The sequence below is a fragment of the Numida meleagris genome, chromosome 1 (assembly GCF_002078875.1).
Source record: "Numida meleagris isolate 19003 breed g44 Domestic line chromosome 1, NumMel1.0, whole genome shotgun sequence".
NCBI lineage: Eukaryota > Metazoa > Chordata > Aves > Galliformes > Numididae > Numida > Numida meleagris.
Window position 1 is genome coordinate 80,583,742 of NC_034409.1, and position 20,440 is coordinate 80,604,181.

A 20,440-nucleotide genomic window follows, 5' to 3' on the forward strand; every position below is an offset into this window, starting at 1 on the left:
TGCACTATGTTTTCTCCTACCCTTTTCTCTTCTCTCTCCCCATAACTAATCCACTGCATGTGATTCTCATTAGTCTCCTCCAGCTGACATCAGGTATTCAAGACAAATCAAACCCTTAAAGAACTTCCTTGCTGCCAGGAAACAGTTTGCAAAAGGCTAAAATGTTCTAAAATGTTTTCTGGTAACAAATGATCTTTTTCTTTATTTATTGTTTAGATTGAGTGAATGTGGCTCTTCCAAAAATGGTGAACTAACTCACTAATGCCAGACAGACATAGCAGAGTCAGGTGCCTGTAGGTCATGGAATACTGCTGACGTGACTTCAGTCACATCCAGTCAATAGCTTTGCTCTCACATTTTTCAGGCTCTGCATAAATTTCATGGCAAGCAAAAATCATGAAAAAAAAAAACCATCAAAACATGTTTACCTTTCTGTGATTTTTTTGTGTGTGGCATTTACTGAGAGCCAACACTTGCCCTCCTGTTAACACTCCACTAATGTAGCTCATTTTCATACTCATCATTCCTGTAATTCCAGTTTCTGGGATTCTCCCAAGCAGAAGTTCACCAGCAGTTCTAAAGCCAGGTTCCTTGCTTTTCTCAGGGGATACAGGGCTCTACTTTAAGACAGGAGAGCTGACCTGTGCTAGCCACCTGGCTAAGAAGCCACTTCCATTTCAACCTCCTGCTTATACGTACTTGTCTAAGTCATTCATCTTGAGACCATGAATTTCTTAGATTGTAAACTGAAAAATACGATTAAGATCGCAGTGATTGGTATTCTGTGTTTAATGGGGCTTTCTGTAGATTTTGGTTTAACTCCAACCTGTAGTTGAAGCAGCTCCTTGCGGCACTCTGGCTGTGAGTGTTGTATGTTGGATGTTGTGTTAACTCCAGTTTTTTCACTGAAGTTTTTTAAGATGGCAGCTAAAACAGTTTCATGAGGCTCCGTTTCCTTTAACCGGTGGCTCGGAGTGTGTACCTGCTGTGCCTGCCTCAAGGAGAGGGAGGAGAGCTACATCTGCAAGCGCTGTGCCCTGCTGCTCAGCTCAAATGGCAACACTACTTGTTGCCTTCCCTTGTTTTCCTTTCCAATTAGAAGAATGTGCACAGAGCAGAATGGACTTTGGGGTAATGCTGCTTGGAAAATACACTGATGAACAGCTGGCAGGAGAGAGAAAGGTCTGCACCTTCATGGTTTTGTAGGAGAGGGCAAAATGCTTCCACATTCTCTTCAAGAAGAAATGGTTATTTTGGACAAAATTTGCTGTGATGAAGTGCAAGCACCAATTTATTCCTATTTAGGTCATCAGAAAAGGGCTTCAGTGGTGCAGTCTGTATGCTTGCTCTCTGTATGAGGATACATTTCACCCTCAGTGAATGCTCTTTGTTTTCTCAGTTGAGGTCAGTTTTTCATTGCATTCATTAAAAGAAATAGCTCTGGATTGCAAATACCATTGCCCCTCTCCTTCCCAGCTGGCAAGACAGCATTACGGTCCTTAAGATTTTAGAAAAGGGAGTAAAATTGGAAGGGGAAGGAAAAGAAAAATGGAAGTTTGGAGGCTGAAGCTGTTACGATTGATTGGACTGTTGTGCTGTTGCCTGGTTCTGATGGGCTTGCAATTTCTTTGACTGGATCTCTTCCCCATTCCTGTGTATGGCTTCCTAGATGCTGCTCGGAAGAGATAAGGGTAGTTATGTGATGTAAAGTTTGTGTAGGGAATGAGGAATGTGTTTCTCAGATGATTCATCTTGCCAAGCCTTTTCAAGAAACATTTCATGCAAGATTGCGCGGTTGTCCCAGGACCTCTGGGTGTGAGATCTTGTTCCTTTCAATTCAGTGCTAAAGGTTTCATTTACTGTGTATGAGATTTGGTGATGCTTGTTGTGCTTTCCTCTTCAATGTTGCCCACTTTGTCTCCTGCTCTTTAATATAGCTCATTTTGACAGAGTTAAGCCTAACAATAAGTTCCTGAGCTCACTTGTGTTTGTAGTATACATGTGTGTAGGAGCATGTTTGCATGGCGACGTATCAGGCGATACAGCGTGTTTCTTGCTAAACATTTACGGGGAGGATTATATAACACTGAAGCTCGAAGAGCTCTTTTGTGTTTATGTTGGGTTTTGTTTTGGTTTGCTTTTTGTTTTACTCATGGGAGAACAAAAATAAAACTTCAGTGAGGAATTGCCCCCAGACTGTGGGACATTTGAAATCAGTATTAGATTCATGTCCAGAATTTATTCATGGTTCTCTCTCAATATGCAACAGTGAGGAAAACAGCTTTGACATTGAATGGGATAAATTAGGAAAGTTCTGCTGTCATCTTTTTAAAACAAAATTTGAGCAAGTTTTGATTTGTTTCTTTAATGAGTTGCTGCTACGTTGCGCGTGTCTGTGTATATAGCTGTATGGTTTGTTATTATGAGGTCAAATCCTGACAACTTGCTGCAAAATAGTTTTAATTTATTATTAATATTTTTTGTTATTCTCACTTCTCCTGGTTTTGGAGCCTTTACAATTAGATATAATTAAAACCACAGGTTTACAATTCCAGTCTAACATTTAAACTCGTATTTATGGCGTAACCCCTGGCGTTTTATTGTCATTCCAACTGTATTTTGAAAAAAAGAAAAAAAATGTTTTTTGCATTTATTCAAATGCTTTGTCTGTAACTACCACTTCTTAATCATCTGTTTTGCACAGTAAAATTACATTTGGTTTTACATGATACGAAGCCTTACAGGTTTTAGAGTGGCTATTTCATATCCTTTAACAAATGAGTGCAAGGGACCTTTTGCCTCGCGCACTTTAAAAACAGCTTTCCTCTTTTGGTACTTGTCTTTCTGCTCCTCCATGCAGGAGTCTGAAGTGCTACATGCTGTAGAGCTGATTTTTTAAAACATGTTGGCTGGCATGACATAAAACCACCTTTTCCCTTTTGGTGCGTATGTTCCGATCCTAGCAATGTCCTTGTTTTACAGAAATTAACGTTTTTCCCCTCACCGTCATTGATATGTGATGGTGTTTCTCTGTCTTCTTTAATTGTGATGCTTTTTTTTCTTTTTAAATTAGTATAAGGTCGGTTGTTAAAATTAAGTGGCAGAAGGCTTCTTTCCAAGTTATTCAGATATTTTTTCTGTAGAAATATATTTTGCTACTCTCAATTGCCTTTTTCCCCCTTCTTCTTTCATTGTAAAATACTCTGGGAAGAGCTTCTTTTAACAAAAAAAAAAAAAAGAAGAAGAAGAAGAAAAAAAGGCTACGCTTGACTGATAATGCATTGCTTTGGATGGTGAAACATTATGAAAGTTTAATTTTTAATTAAATCTGAAATACCAATTATAACTGAAAGAGATTTTAACCTGTTTCTTTTCAGACTGCCTGAAGTTACATTGTAGATGCTGAAATCACTGCACCTTAAAAACAAAAAGATTAAGCTGCACTGCATTCTTGTAAGTAAAAGCCTTTCCGGTACCTTTTGTCAGTATTTTTCCTCAATATACATCCAAAGTGTTAGCACAGTAACTGCTCTTGGATAAAGGTCAGATTCCCCTTGAATAGGATTTAGAAGTTCAAAGGATGTTTTATTTAAAAATTAGAACTAAAGTTGAATCTTTTGGATCTTTAATTTCAGACCCCTGAATAGATCTTTCTTTTTCGCTTTGATTTGATTATTATTAGAATAGTTTGTGTCTGTTGACGTACAGTTCCTGTGGCTTTGTCAGTGAGGATTTCTGCACTTTGGAGTAGAGATAATAGAAAATAGCAGAAGGTTCCTCACAGCATAAAATATATTTTATTCTCTTTTTTTGTTGTCGTAATAAATTTGGAACAACTTTCTAATGACATCACAGGAGGCTTCGGCTGCTTTAGGACATAGATGAAGGCAGAAATGCCTTATTCATCTGTGCTGCAAGACAACAAAACAGTCAAAATAATGTCTTGCGTCTCTCGGTAAGAAAGAAGTCTCTTCCTAAGGGCATAGTTATTCCATAAATGCAAGGCAGATTGTACATCTATCTTTATTTAGAATGTGTTTAGTGAATATGTTTGGGTAAATAATTAAGATTTGGAACTTCTGCGGATGAAGAACAAGCAAGTGAAAGAGGATTGGGAAATGCTGTAGATTCAAATACCCTGAATTTAACAAAATGATATATGAATAAAAATCCAGGAGTTTGAAGAAAGCATTGAGTTTTTTAGTTTGACAGTGCAAAGCTGTGGAGTGTGACAAAGCAAAGTCAGTTTGTTTTCTTCTCTAAGATCAAAATGTACAGTCTGTAATGAAATCCAGAGTCTTTTTCCAAAGTGATACTTTCGTACTTCACTATTAAAATATTTTAACTATTCCATGTTTGTTTTTTTTTTTAAACTGTCTGTCCCCCCAACTTTTTTTTTCTTCAATTTGTATTTTAATGATTTAGTTTAAACTAGCTGAAGGGTACAGTACACTGTGGGCAGCTAATGCATGCCCCTTCCAGCATGGAACACCAAGCATAACTCAGACAGGCAGATTGTGCCATTCTGGCTCGACTCCATTGTGTTTTTACATTACTGGCAAGGGCCATGCCATTGTGTTGCTTAAATATTGTGCATTAACTGCAGGCTGTGGCTAGTGAATTGTATTTAACATTTTCTGCTCATCGTGGCTGAATATCTGCCATGAGCAGCTTCCCTGGCCATGAGAGGTTAACCTTGCAATTGAAGAGGTGACCTGAACTGAAGATAGTGGTGGATTTGTTGGGTCCAGCAACAGTTTAAAGGGAAGGTGTTAGAAGCAAGGGGGAAAGTTAGGGCACATCTGTGAATCTGGGAGTACTGAGTATCAAAGTTGCCTTGTGATTTTTTGTGAATAACCAAGAGAAATTTTATTGGAAACCAATAGTAATTCTCTTTCCAAAATGTAACAGCAGAGTGAGGAGTGAATTAAAGCATGCTGTTTGAATCCTTAGAATCCAGATGGTCAGTAAGTCCTGCATGGACAGCCCTAATGCAAAATACCGGGTAGCGATATATAGGCCTCATGGATGCTGCTGGAATGGGCTTTTTCAGTTAGGGAAACGATGGGAATCTAGAAGGAGGAATAAATGCACGAGTGCAGAACTCACATGCAGGAAAAAAAATACATGTCAAGGGTGGCAAGTAAATCAAGGCAGAGATACCGAATAGCTTGCTCCAAATCAGAGAAAATCAAAGGCTGAACTGAAAACGGAGCACAGGATCATGACTCCATCTCTTTTCCATTCAGTTCTTAAAGATGAACTGAACCAAGCATCTAATCTTTGAATTTCTTGTTTCATTTGTTTTATTTCCCCAATAATACCCCATCTGTAAACTCCGAGCTGTTCATAAATTGAGTACTCTTGGCATGCAGCCTGTAATAGAGACAAATTAGTTGGGGGAACTTTTTACGTATGCAGATGTATGCTGTAAAATGGAGACTGTGATTCTTGCTATACCTTGTGTTCACGTAACTAAAGGGGCACCCTTGTTATAGACAATAATATGCTTTAAGAATTTATATTCTTTCAGATATATGCTTACTGTAATCAAGCGTCTCTAATTCTGAGATCTTTAATGAATTAAACTTTCAAGTATGGCTTCCCTGTATCAACCTGAATACAGTAAAAAGAAAAAGCAAGCCATGCTCTGCTAGTTTTCTATTAGAGAACAGGATTGCTTTAATTAAAGGGTGGAACCTTGTTTTAGAGTAGAGATATCCTTAAAATAAGTGGTTAATAGAAAAAGGGGCCAAATTTTCGGCTATTATAAAAATATACTTGATACATGGTGCTACAGAAAAGTACAGATTCACAACACGTGAACATCTGGCAGGCAGCTGCACAAGAACACAGCTTTGTAAATGTAGTGCAGGCATTTTCTTAATGGGAAAGGTCTGTGGACTTGATTCTTTTTATGTTGGGTGGTCAGATTAGCTATGTACTAAAATTATGTGGATTAATAGGCAAGTAGATTCACTGAGAACCATGCGTCTACTCAAATACTTAACTTAAAGATGTGCTTAAGTACTTCACTATTTGTAATTAACCCAAAATAGGATTAAGTTCAGTAAGAGGAGTTTGTTACCCCTGCTGATGTTCAGCATGTATTTGATTTTAGAACTGGACAGTGGAGAAAGTGTACTGTCTGCAGAAGAAAATAAATTCTGTACACACGACCTGAAGGCTTATACGGGAGATGCAACGAATGTGCTTTATAAGTAATGGTTTTAGTTACTGCTGTCTGGTTTTAGGTGCCATTGGCTGAGGTCAACAAGGAATATACAACACATTTTTGTTAAAAAAGAGAGGGTTTTTTTTCAGAGTTTCGATCTTATGTGGCCTTGTGCTCTGATTACTGACCAAGAGGTCTGGAGTTGGAATTTTGGTGGATGCTGGCTCGTTGAGTGGTGCTGGACAAGTCATTTAACCTCTCTGCACCTTGTTCAGCAGATCAGTTTTTCAGTCTGGTTACAACTTCAATACTGATACAGCTCTGTGAACATTATTGAGTTAGTTTTTGCAAAGCTCTTAGAGGAGAAATAGTAACCATTGTTATCATTAATAAGTGTATTGTGTAGACAAAACATGTGGGACGGAGATACAGCCACTCACAGAGGTGATCTTTCACAACTCACTTGTGCCTTTGTTTAATTCCATCACTGAAAGGTATCAAGGCCAACTCCAATTTATAGAAGTATTTCTCATGTCACTCTCCCCACTGTTGAGTATGTTATTGTTTGTGTTCTCTCTCCGTCTGTTTCTTTGCTACTTTCCTCCATACTGAATTAACCTTGCATACCAAACCTTATTCCTCTTTTTTTGTATTATACAGCAGAGACATTCATATAGCCTCCAAATTACAGAAAACAAATTCATTTTGTCTACTGATTGTTTGCTGATGATGTATGAAGCAGACAGAAGACAGTTTGAATTTTCATAAGTTCAATTGAGCTTGCAGGCTTAAGAAAAGGAATAGGCAGAACCCAAGCCAATGTGACACAGTATGCTGGCATCCCAGAGTGCATGCGGCATGTGTAGCATCAGGGTGTCAAGGCTAGATAGGGCTTCGTCCATCAAAGCAGTGCTTTTAAATAAAGGAAGAATTCTGAACCAACAAACAAGCTACTCCACCATGTTCTTCACAACACAGGGGTCCTCGTGGCTCCTGATGGATACGGGATCTGTCCTTTCCTCCTATACCTTGCTGTTTTAACTAGAATTGCATGACTAATGTGAGTGTTGTTGAGCCTTGTGCATTCCCAGTTGCTATACATCTGACAAAATTTGAACCCTGAATAGTTCACTAAGGCTTTTTTTGGATGCAGAAAGAGTTCCTTATAGAAACTACACTGGAGAAGACATGTTTGAATGTGAAATAAATATATAAGTATGCTTCTTTGAAGAAAGATCAGTGTCTTGGGGCTGGCTGTCACTGAGGAATTGTGTTAGCACTAACAAAGAGAATTAATTTTGCCTTTTCCCCCCTCCTATACCAAGGCATTAATCCAGAAACTCATGGGGATAAATTCTGTCCTGATTTCTACCTGTGGAACCCCAGTGGAAATGGAGAGAGGTCATAAATGTTTGTCTAAGCAAAAATTGTCCTAGTGTTAAAATTGTTGAGGAAGTAGGAACTGGTTGATTTTTACCTGGGTCAGGGGCATGAGAATACACAGGAGCCCTACAAGGCATCATATGCTTCCAAAGGTGTTGCTTTTATTGTATATATTGAGCAGAGAAAAAAAAAATCTAGTGAGTGAAAAGTTATAACCAGGAGCACAGTGATTAATTGTTCTTCATGTCCTCTGGGAGAAAGACCCGAAGAAATCATTTCAATGAGCAGTGAAAATTACCAAGTTACATATTAAGAACCATGTTCTGCCTGTGTAGGCAGTAAAAGCCTGGGACACAACCTCTAGGTACTGTGGAAGCAGAGGAAGTTTCTTTTTGAAGGAATGAGTTGGAAAACTTCAGGAATGTGCCATAAGACTGGACTAGATGAGTTTTGTTATTCCCTTGCATTTCTCTGATTCAGCATACAATTTGGAAATGTTGGTATGTGGCTAGTACATTCCTGATTAATAAAGCTTAATGTTCCCAAAAGATCCCCAGGGTTCTCATTTTTCCATCCTCTCATAACTAAAACCGTACTGTCTCTTCAAAGATTTCAGTGGGCTGCCAACATTTTGTTTTGACCCTCCTTTTTTTAGAGAAAAGACAGGGGACGGGCTCGTCTACACACCAAAAGACAGATGTTTGGTTGCTGTGCATCTGTATGGTTTCTTTACAGCCAGTGTACTAATCCTGATTTGATTCAGTTCCTGTTTTTGAAAATTTGGATGAATGGAAACAGTCCAGGTATAGTCTGATACAAAGGCCTGTGACAAAGATTATGGAGATAGTTTAAAGGTGCAAGTATATAATGGGGCTGGAGTAAAGCTTTGTGCAAAAAAGCAATTTCTCAGGAGATAATGAGCTTTCAGTTTTCTGAATTTTCATGCAACCATCCTTGAAAGACATTTTCACTTTGTGAAACTGCCAATCTCAGAGTGCAGTTGGCCAGCCTGATAACATTTCTAGTTCTCAGGTTGGTTTTAATCAGTTCTGTTCACAACTTAGCACAGATAAGAGATGAGAATGTGGTCCATCAAGTGTATCACCCTTTTTTTTGTTCTTTAGAAAAAATGGTGGGGTGGTGGTTGTTCTAGTCCTGTATGTTGAGATTATCAATTGTAGTGTACAAAAGAGTAGAACTCTGACTTTTATTGCATGTGGCAGCTCTTGTTTTTGCAGAATAGTGGCCACAATAGATGAAGATAGGAAAATGGCTCTCTAGTGTGTGGTTGTTTTGGTACATAAAGTAGTATGGTCGTGATTTACTCATATTAAAAAGACATGGGAATATCAGTACTGATTCCCTGAGTAGCATTACTGCAGTAAGTTGTAAAACACTTCAGTATTTCAGCACCTGAAGGTGCTGTGGTAGAAGTGGAAAATCTATAACTCCATTTATCAAAGCATTTGCTGATCTAACTTCAAGACAAAGGAGAGACCACAGATCACTGAGCACATATCAAGATTATAAAGACCAGAGATGTCATTAGACAAGCTACAGAAGGGGAAAAAAAACAACACAGGTCTGGCCTTTTCCGGTTCCTGGTACTCTTCTATCCAAAATGAGATTCTTTAGCTAACTCAGTATATAACAGAAGGAACTCCACAGAAAGGCATTGTGGTTATTCCATATTTACATCCGTGCCCTTGGGGACACTCTCACTTGAATCATTTTAAATTCCAGCATCTGATGTAGGGCAGTCTGGTGAATGTAAGATACCAAAAAATTCTGATCTGTTTTCTTCATTAATGTAAGTGGTCTAGCTCTGAATTTTACGATAGAGTATCTGGTTCTTCTTATTGCCCTCTTTCCCATCATTGCCCCTGCATCTAAATAATAGATTAGAACAGATTTTAATTTCAGTTGTGTCAAAATTGATCTATTGTTTTCAACAGTTTCCACTGGCACAGAAGAGATCGGAATATTTTTAATTTATTATTTTATTTATTTAAATAAATCATCTGCAGAACTGTACTGCTGACATGTTCGTTGCTTTGGTGCCAATGCATGCTCTGGAGGGTCTTCAAAATTCTGACAGGACGTGCTGTGATTCCATATGTGTTTTAGCAGTTCTGTGTTTCCTCATGACAAAAGAATCATTTGTTCTGTGCATGTGACCATCCTATAGCATTCTGGTGATCCTGTGTCTTAAAAGGACCTAGTTCTTGCTCCTTCCCTCTTCTTTTTGTATCCCTCTCCTTTAGGAGCATTCAGGAGATGGCAGCAAAATAGCCTGGCTGGAGGTAACAAGCACTTGACAGGGAAATCTATGCTTTTAAAGGCCATTGGAAAAGTATCTGGCTTTGTAATATGCTTGTGTCAGTAATATTGATGGCATCTCTTAGTCAAAGCTGCACTTACAAACCTATTGGTTTCCTTGGCAGTTGGGTTTGGTTGGTTCTTTTTTTGAGTCTTCTTCATAATGTTTTTGAAGAGTTTATTTCAGCTCATGTAATGTTAACATGGAAATTTTGAATAATGAAAGTATTTTGTAAAGTGGAATACTTATTTCACCTCCTTTAAGACTGGTAATAAGTGATAGAGTCCTGTGACTCTTAAGAGAAGGACCTTTTCATGGAATTAGGTGTGTATTTCCCAAGATGACTGGATTTGTGCACCAGATCGCTGCATGTCCTCTCTCAATCGGTTAGATAATGCAGTCCCAGTTTATGTAGGGCATAGTGGCATAGTCCCCATGACTGTAGGCTGCAAGAGCAGACCACCAATGGGAAAGTCTGCCAAGCATCATCGTTAGAGTCTGAACCAGAGACAGATGAACTCATCTCTTCTCAGTTTCCTTTTCCTTTCAGTAGGTTTTTCTAGTGTGGAAGATTATATGTTTTGTCATGTCTCTTGCCATGTTTTAATACACAACTAGCTCTGTTATGTAAGAACAGTTTTCCAGAACAAATGATACTGAATTCCTGAAGCAAACAACTATAAAATGATTACTATTTGGGCAGACTTAATGTGCAAATGGCACCTGTTGCCTAGATGTATTCAACAACTAGAAGGAATTTCTAATGGACAGTCATCACACAAGCCTGAGGAAATCCTTCACTCAATATGCAGGGCTCCTGTACATACTGATTTATGCTCACGGATGGCATCTGAGTTCACTGTTGAAGTTGTTACGGTGCCTCATGGCCATATGATACTGACTGCAAGAATGATACTATTTACTATTTCTTCCTGCGGTGCAACTTGGCATGTTAGTAATTCTTGGCCTTTCTTTTCCTTGTGTGTGCACTTTAGGAAATACTGTTCTACACAGCTACCTCTGCCTTATTCTGGTCACGCTTGCAATTCAAGAAGACATTTGTTTGCTGTGATAAACAGGTCTATCATAGGAACTTTAAAGCTAGCTGTGGTAACATTTAGAAGCTTGGCTTTAAGTGGATTTGAAAACCCCTAGGTAGCATCTTTATCCAGTACTTGGGAAGTGATGAGGGCAAAGGGAAGAATCTTACTGGGTGGAGTGCTGCCTAGAGGATAAAGGGTAGGTGATCCTTCCATGGGTGTGGTTTCTTACCAGCAATTATACTGAAACAGAGAGAAGATCTTGTCCTCGTTTCAACCATTAGTGTCCTGGAGAATTCCAGATGTGTTAGGTAAATTTTACTCTATGAAATTATCAGCTGTTAAAATGCTTTTTATATCTCCCAAGCCTTTCAGCAGCAGAAGAAAGACACAGATTTCCCCTGGTTTCTGATAGTGGAAAACATTTCTGATGTCCCCGCATTGTCAGTCTGTCAGGGGCACAGCTATGTGATTACCATTATTGTGATTTAATTACATTTAAAAGCATTTGCTTTCTAAAAATCTTTTACAATCTCTCTGTCATAATGTTTATAATGTATCTATACCATACAGTAGTTATACTTTAAGGCTCGTTACACCTAGAAAGTCTTGTAAAAGAAATATTCCGTATAGTAAAGTAGACATTATTTAATGCTGAACTAATTCTTCGAGCTGCACTGTGATTACGCATGGAGGCATTTGTGGAAGTCTAGAAAGGGTAATGGACTTTCCTCTTGGCTTTTCCCTGATGAGATGGTAGGAATCACAAGCATCTGTCTTGTGATACACTGAGTCTCACTGCCATGGCTCCTTGACTTTTATCCCACTGTCCAAATGGGATAGGACTCTGCCTGTAACCCAATCCCTTCTGCTTCCCACAGACAGTGATAGGTGAGTGCAATTTGGGGCAGCAGGTAAGCCACATGACAAAACAAGTTTTCTTTGTAGCACCTGAGAGGTTATGCAAGCGTGAAATCTCCAGAATCACCATCATAACTGCACACCATTTCTTTAGTGAGTACAACCATTTTCAGATCTCTAGTCTTACAGATGAAGTGAAACCCTGACCCCAGTAAAGTCAGTGGGATTTTTCCAAATTCCCTTCATTGGAGCCAGGTTATATTGCAAAAGTATGTGCTTGAGCTGCCCATCTCCATAGGGTAGGTTATGGTATGCCTGACGCATTGCACGCACAGACTTTCCCACCTCTCCAGCAGTGCTGCCTGGATGGACAGGTGCTGACTCTGCTGCGTTGTTGGCCTTGAGGTAAAGGAGAAAATGCTGACGTTTACTTAGTTGATGCAAAGGAAAAGAGTTCACCATGGCAGAAAAATATGTGATGTTCTCTTTAGAGATAAGTTGGTTTTCTTGTGTTGGTTTTTGTTGCTTTTGAAACAAGTAGATTTAGGTGTTTTTCAATAATAAAGAAAAAGACATAAAAGTTATCACATACATGTTTTAGCCAGTAGTGGTCAAATGAAGGTTTGTTTTGTTTTTAATCTCATAATTTTAGATTGGAATTCTTTTGTGAAAGTTCCTAAGACTCTATTGGTTAGAAATTGTTCCCTTTTCTCACCTTATCCATCTTTAATATTATCTAATGAAACAGTTTTCTTCTGTGGAGCTGAGGAGGAACGGGCAAATTCCTCGTGCAGTTCAGACAAACTGGTCCTCTGCGAGGCTGGGCTGTGCTCCCACTTGTGATGAAACCAGGTGTAAAATCCCCAGTCCCTGCCTCAGTCTGTTTTTCTCTGCTCCTCTTAACACTGATCTGCAAATGGAGACTCCCGCACTGATAATTTCAATGTTGAGCTTTCAGAACTGAGTGTGTGTTGGCCTGTCTTTGTTTAAATTTAGAAAAATTGATGGAGCTCATTCTGCACATCTGAAATCCCAGACTTCACACTTAAAACTAACTCAAGCATTCTGTGTATTTGCAAATCTAGTGCTAATTCATTTACCACAATTGACATTAAAGATAGATGGTATCTACTGTCCTTTAAGTAGGGCCTCCCATTATTTCAGTGGGATTTTTGCCAGTGTCGGTGCTTAGGAGGTCCATTTCCGTGTTTTTCTCTGGTTTGCTATTGCCTCTCTAATGTTAAGCTTCTTCTGTAGCTCATTCCTTAATGGCCACTTCCTGGAGAACTTTAGGTTATGGTAAGACTGCAGTTGGACAGAAAGCAATAAACTGTAAGAAGCTAAACAGAAAATGTTAACGCAAATCTTACCTGGTACAAATTACAGGGACTGTTGCACACAGCTTCCTCAGACTGCTGGGCTTAATGTCACCGATCAGTTTACTAGTCCAGACTAAAATGAGCTCTTCACTGCCCTGTACATCTCTGCTAGAAGAGAACAAACTGTGTCCTCTTGCCTCTCTGCTCTCCCTACTTCATAACTACAACCCCAATTATCTTGTCAAAGATAAGTTGTTTTTTTTAATGGGAAAAGGGTAACATATCACTACAATATCTTCTGAATGTAGCTCTTGCCTGAGGATTTGGTGTAGCACAGAAAGTCATGTTTTACCTTCAGGCCCTATACAAATGGAAGAAGCTTGCACAGTGAACTAGCAAAATGTGAAATTGAAGAGGGGCAAATGTACATTTACTTTATATATAGTCACTTTATTCAGGCACATTGTTTTTCTTTGGACTGTTAAAATAAAAGTTGCATCAATTAAAAATTTGTGAGGATAAAATCAGAGGTTTTGGTTTTCTATCAATTGTGTGGTCTTGTTATAACTTTTTGCTTAATTTCATTACCCATAAATAGTAGTGGTGCATGACACTGCATGTTAATCTGTTTCTTAGACTGGAAGAGGCACAGGTTTAGGAAAGGAAAGGTTCAGTAAGTACTAAGGTAATGCTTTAGTGACTGTGCTTCAGTGATACAGACTGTAGCCTTTCTACAGGGGCATGTAATAATGCAAATACAAAAATATAAAACAATGTAAGGGCTTTCTTGGAAATTCTGATGGATTCATTTTTGACTTTTCAATTCCGTGGAAAAGCTCAGTGTTGCTTCTTTTTGAGTTCTGACTTCAGAAGAAAATGAGAAGTCAAAATTTCTGATTTTACCTGTACCTCTAAAATGCGTCAAAAGACTTATTAGATTACTAGCAGAAGAGTGCCCGAATTTTAAACCCCTAGACTCATTTAGAAAAAAAAAGAAAATATCTGGGATCTGTTGCATTTTTAAATGCGGTAAGGATGAATTTTGCCATGCTACAAGCTTCATCTCTCTCTGGTTTTCCGCCATTGTTTATGTATCCAGGTACATCTAATTTTCTGTATTCTGTTGGGTTTCAAACAGAATTAAAGTGATCACCTCTCTTTTTGCTGACAAAGGCTACTATAATAGATGGCTGAATATTTGTTGTGAGTGCCAGGAGGAATGACTATTTTGCGGACAGATATTGTAGTAGACGGAAGTATTGATTGGGTTTCATTGTAGTAAACATCGCCAGATGTTATCTCAGTGTGTACTGTTTAATGTTAGTAAATAAATAAATCCTCCAGAGCACAATTATTCTCTACAATGTTTTTTTCAAAAGTTTACTATTGTCTCCTTTTATATGTCTAAGTGAACTTCCTCTGCTCTCTGTGCAGCTTGAGAAACTAATTGGAACATGTGAAACTGATTGTAAAATTCAAAACCTGATCTAGACTCAGATACCAAGTCAAGGCCGAGTCTGGGATCTGTACATGATGGCATGCTGTCTTCTGGTACTCTTTCTTCATCTGAAACCTTCTCTCATAGGAAATATATGAGCTTTTTTTTTTTCCCCCCAACTATATTACTAACCATGCTGGTAAACGCTCTGTCATGGTTAACACCTGTGTTCTCTGACTCTTGGCAGACTCTCAAAGCTGATGGGTCACTTGCTAAACAAAATGATGCTGAGATTCTAACATGGATGTAGTCACTGAAGAAGGTCGTTAAATCCCAGTGCTTATAAGCTCAACGTGTTAGTTATTAAATAAGTTAAACCAGCTCTTAGAAAGGATCTCAGTTTCCACAGAGGTTAAGACTCATGAGAACCCAGATTTACTCTTCAGACTGTAGATGGACAGCATCACATTGCGTAGTACTTCAGTGTGAGAGATGTGCGGAGCTCCTGATTCTGTGCTTTTCTAGCACTAACATTTTTCTTGCAAGAGGCATGGCAGACTGAAGCATGCTTAGGTTTTGCATTCTCTTGATCACTGATATAATCTGCTCTCACAAAAACACCAAGCAAGTTCACAAGAGTATTTTGAGGTGTAGTTAGTAACCGTAAAACTTCATGTTAAATGAAAGCTGAAATTGTCTACTGGGTATTTTGAGAGTGAGTTCTTTTTATTTTTGGTGAAAACCTATCTGTTGGTCTGAAGTACTATTTCCCTGCTTCAGTAGATTTAGCCATCTTGTAATTTATGACTTCAAGTAATATGTGCTTCCACAGACTTACAGGTTCCCTTGGCAAGTTGGCTCACTCTGGAGACTCCTCAAAACAGACTTCAAAAAGCTTCTGTAGGTTTAAAAAGATGCAGTGTGTATATGAATTCTCTGCTGTGGATCAGCATTATTAACCTTACATCTTCTAAGTAACATAATCTCTCTATATATCAGATCTTAAGTTTAAATTCATGTAGAAGATGTGCTTTTTTTCCCCCCCAAGTTCTTAATAGCATTATTGGCTGTTGTTTCCGTTTCTTCCAGTTTATCAGCTGAGTTTAACTGTACTTATTCTCTGTATTTAGATACCTTTAGAATTCTTTCATTCATTTTTCTAGAACTCCTGTGATGGAAGCATAAACAAGTTGTATGTTTGTTTAAGTATTCACAGGTATCCTTATAAAACTTTGGCTACTCCTTTTTTAATGTTTTGTGAGTGTGGAAAAAGAGCATGAAACCCACATTTGTTCAATTAGAAAAAATGAATAGATAGCAAAGGAAGAGGAAAATGACTCAACTTCTCACCTATTATTTTATGTTGTATCTGTGAATACTTTCAGCTATGTCTCTGAAGACACTGAAGAGAACTACTTGTTTCCTCACATCCCTGTGTAGCATGAGGAATACTCGTCCATTTAAAATGCAGTTCTGTTCCTCATCTCACTTCCCTTTGCATAAAGTGCACGTCCAAGCAGCATCCACTGAAGGAACAATTTCAAGCTGCATGCAAACATGTCTCATCAACTGTGCATTTTTCCTGTTTCTAAGGAATAAAGATCATAAGTGTGAAATGAAACATAACAGGGAGGCACTGGAGTGCAGATCTGAAGGTAGAATTTGCATTGGCTACACTTCAGCACAGATGGTAGGAAATCTTAAATCTACTCTTGAGTCCTGAGACCTTTAGCCCCTCAGGTTAGCAAACATATCTAAGGGAGGAAACTGGAGTAAGTAGTTCCTGAGGGACTCTGATGATTTATGCTCCCTAGAAGAAGGAGCCACGGGGAATATGCCTGAGCATCACTGTTTTGTTGGCTGTAGTAGGATTTTTGTTTAGTACAACAGCTTTCCTAATCATCAGTTAACCAGTCATGTCCATAATAAAATAAAAGGTGCAACACAACCCTCCTCAGGGTTAGTGTTCTGCAAAATTAAATGCCTTAGTTGTTCCTCCCGTCTGGGCAGGAGAAGTAAACCAAAGAATAACCAAACCTTGCAGTTACTGTCTGTGCCCCTTTTGATTTTAAGGAGTAAGGAATACGTATAGGTTTGCTGTGCATCCTCCTCAGTAATTGTGGTAGAAAACATTTGTGTTATTCTCCTATCCTCCGCTTTTGGCTCTGAAGTGATACAGGGACTTATTGCCAAGCCAGAAGGTTTGAGGAAAATTTAGGTCTCCTGAAGTCTAGGAGAAACAGTTCACATTTCAGGTAAATGGTGCAACTCTTAGCTGATGTGACTACAGGGAGATTGGTTTGTTTTCTGTTTGAAAGAGAGAGAGGTGTATTTCTCTGTTCTTACTGCACGTTCGTATGCATCAACCCTGTCTTTTAATGGTAAGTTCCCACAATAAGGTGGGATGTCTTTTTCATGGGCCAGTTTAGTTTTTTGGCATCACCTACATTACTGTGTGTGGTGATGCTAGCTAATGCTCATTGAGGCAGTGGGTTTGTGATTCTGGTTCTTGGCCTAAAGTGAATTGAGATTCATAAAAAAATAATCTCAAATCACAAAGCCACCATGGGAGTTTTATAGCTTCTGTGACTATCTCACTTGGGCTAGATTTGAATCAGCAATCAGGAGGTGAACGGTTTTGTTCTTATCCCACTGCCAATTTCCTGAGCTAACATAAACTGTATGTGTGTGTGTGTGTGTTACAAAATTTTATTTTCCAATTGAATGCGTCCATCTTTTAGAAACAGGTTAAAAAACAAAAGACAAAATGTAAAGGAAATTTACCATCCAGAAAATACAGAGCAGTGCTCAGGACTTTAAAATATACATAAACATCAGTTCCTGCCAAGTTAGTCATTAGTAAGAGTTAACAACACGGGGGATTGATTGAGAGAATGATTGTTGCTGTAGAACGATGATTTAATAGGAGAATATCTGATAGATTTGACATGCTACATAAAATGTGCAGAACATTTATTCTTTGGTAAATTGCAACTTTCGTTTGTACCCCTTGCAGCCGTGTTTGTTCTGTGCCTTGCCACGTTTACCTTCTCCCTGTTATTCTCTTTCATTTCTATAAATCATTAGTATTCACCATTGTTAGACATGTCAGAAAAAAGGCACACACCATTTCCCTTCCTCTTCTTGCTTTCTCTCACATCTTCACCTGGTTTGTTTTCCTGTAGTCACCTACCAGCTTTCTTGTTCAGCAGGGCACTGCCAAATGTCCTGCTCCCCATCTTGATAAGTGGCTACTGAGAACTCAGTTCTATTGCCTCTTGCTACTGCTTTCTTCATACGCACCCACTTCTCACTGTTCTGGCTGATTACTATCTATCCATTGCTTAGTCCTAGCAACATGCTTGGTGCTTTATAAGTCAGAAAATAAAGGCTGTCTCAGCTCAAAGTTGTTGTTGTACAGGACAAATAGATGAAAAAGCCTTTCTATTGTTTCCATCTTCACTGATGAGCTGGGCTCTGTCCTATTTTTCAGCAATATTTTACGAGGTAATTTTTTTTTTCTATATCTGAAATGCCCACTGCCTCTGTGAGGATCCTATTGCAAGTGTTGTCAGTATGTTTAGTCTTTTGTAAAGCCTGGTGGTTTATGAAGGCCATGCTCAGGTAATAGGAATCACCTTGACCTAAGCTTTTATACCCTTTTCCAGCATACAGGGTATGATGAAGTCAGATTCTGGGCTAAAAATGATCCTCCACTTGCTTCAGAAAAATGTAGGGCTAGCCTTGCTTCTTATACTGTATGAATAATAATAATTAAAAAAATAATCCTAGAGTCTGATTACAACAAATAAATTCCATAACACCCTCTGCACTATTTCTGTTGTTGTGCCAAAGAGCGTAACATAAAATGACTGAGAATATCATCAATTCAAAACAACAGCTTACAATAATGTAATATGACCCGAAGCACATTTTTAAAAAAATGGTTTAAAAGAAACAGGAGGAAAAAGGCAAAAATGGGACTGTGGACTGGCATTACGAACAGTGTCATGGAACTACAGCCAGAGGTATAAGCCTAGTAGAAAGAAAAAGAGAAGGGGGTTGGGGGGCGAGTTACTTATGAATCAGTACAACTGTGCTTTGTTCTGCATGAGTGTTTTAATAGAGCAAGTGTAATATAAGGATCAGGTGGGCTCGTGGGAATGGAACAAAAGGTTTTGTAAAATTAAAGCAAAATAATTATAGCTCTAGGTGTAGAGTGAGCACACTCCAGCAGTTGATAGCAGGAACCTGTTCAGAATGGAGAAGGGAGGAGAGAGAAAGATGCAGTTAGAAAGCTGTGTTTATTTTTGTTTTTTTTCTTTTTTAGTATTTACGTGCATGCATGTACACACATGCATAAACATACATAAAATAAACAAATGTATATATGTATGTTAGCAAAGGCTTTTAATCTGTGACAGTTGCAAACAACTTTAGAAGTGATTAATAATACCCTCACACAAAAATGCATTAAAATGAAAATTTAAGGAATAGTCTCAAATGAATTAATTAGCAACAAAAAAAAAAATCACAGCAGATCGCTGTCTTTTTAGAGGAATAGAGGACTAGAGTCTAAAACAGATGCGATCCTATGACATGAGATTCAAGTATGTTCTTCCTGTAAAAGCCCAGCAAGGGATATATAGAAAGTGCTAAGTACACCAATTAATTAAGCTCAACATTACAGAAGTGGACGTGATCTTCTGGGTGCCATGGGAAGGGCAATGCATTGTGTTAAAGGATCTCTCACATTTGGGCAAAGCATTCTTGCAGCCCTTTTGCAGAAGAGCTGTTTCCTACATGAATTTAAGAGCAGTTTTACCTGTAAGATGACAGCTTGGTTGATTCCAAGGCGGCCTCACTGTGCCTGGATTTTTGCTTTTACTTTCCTTTACCATCTGTGTATGTATGTAAGTACCCAAGGATGCGGTGTAAAGGTAACTCTCTCCCCAAAAGAACTTCTGCCCCATGATCACAGCCCTTTCTCTTCAAGTTGTTAGCTGCCTTCAAAGACGTGACAAAAGAAATACTGGGAAGACAGTACTCAGGTGTCCAACTTTCTCTTTCTAGGTATGTCACGTTAGGTTCAAAACGTTTGGAATCTGTTCTCGTTGTGAGCAGTGACTTCCAAATAAATATGTTACTTTTCTTTGTAGGTATATGAAAAGAATTAATGAACACCAGGTGCCTTAACTGTACATGGCACCTGTGGGTGAGGATGGACTCCTTCCTTCCTATACGCTGTTATGTAGAATGCCACAAGGAATGCAAGCATAAATTGGTGCATATGTCCTGTGGAAAGGATCTGGTTTTGTCAGAGAGCCACAACAGCTTCCCCCTGTGGTGGAAGGCTTGTGACGGGCGCAGCAATTCCCACCTGTCCGCGCCGCGAGAGGCAGGCAGGCTGCAGCAGGGAGGTTGTGAGGCGGCCACGAGCTGTGGTAGCAGGCCCAGCTACTACAGATGGCTGGCGCGTGAGAAAGGCCCTGGCAAGGAAGGGGGCCGATCAGCCCACCTCCCACCACATTTCCACTTCTTCTGTCATCAGATTTCCCTTATTCAGAGTTTGCTCAGGGTAATTGTTCACAGACAATATATTTTTGTGCTCACACTGTAATCAGAGGCTGTTGTCAGTTGAAGCAGAGCACATCTCTTAGGTGGTGCTTTCTGCCAGAACGTGGAGGCTGAGATCAGAGTGAAGCTTTATGAGCTCCATTTGGTGCTTTTTACTTCCGTCTTGTTTCTCTCTCTGCAGGGGATGTGAAACTAGATTTGTCCTGTTTCCACAGCAGGGTTTTGGTTTATTTTGTTTTTCCATAGCATTTCATTCGGTGGCGCAAATCCAGAGGAGAGTGTGTTGCAGAGATGGATTTGAATGTCAGACAGAAAGAGTTGTGTTTA

At 38.9% G+C, this 20,440-nt stretch overlaps 1 protein-coding gene across 26 annotated transcripts in view; it reads left to right on the forward strand.

Moving 5' to 3' along the window:
• The window catches only part of ZBTB20 (zinc finger and BTB domain containing 20), a 470,842-nt gene that overhangs the window by 131,436 nt on the left and 318,966 nt on the right, over positions 1-20,440 (forward strand). For 25 of the 26 annotated variants that reach the window (XR_002439293.1, XR_002439294.1, XR_002439295.1 and 22 more), the window contains one exon: positions 3,378-3,453. The exons of the other annotated variant lie outside the window; for it this stretch is intronic. The gene's annotated coding sequence lies outside the window, so the exon portion shown is untranslated. The remainder of the gene's footprint in view (positions 1-3,377; positions 3,454-20,440) is intronic. 26 annotated transcript variants of the gene reach the window in all.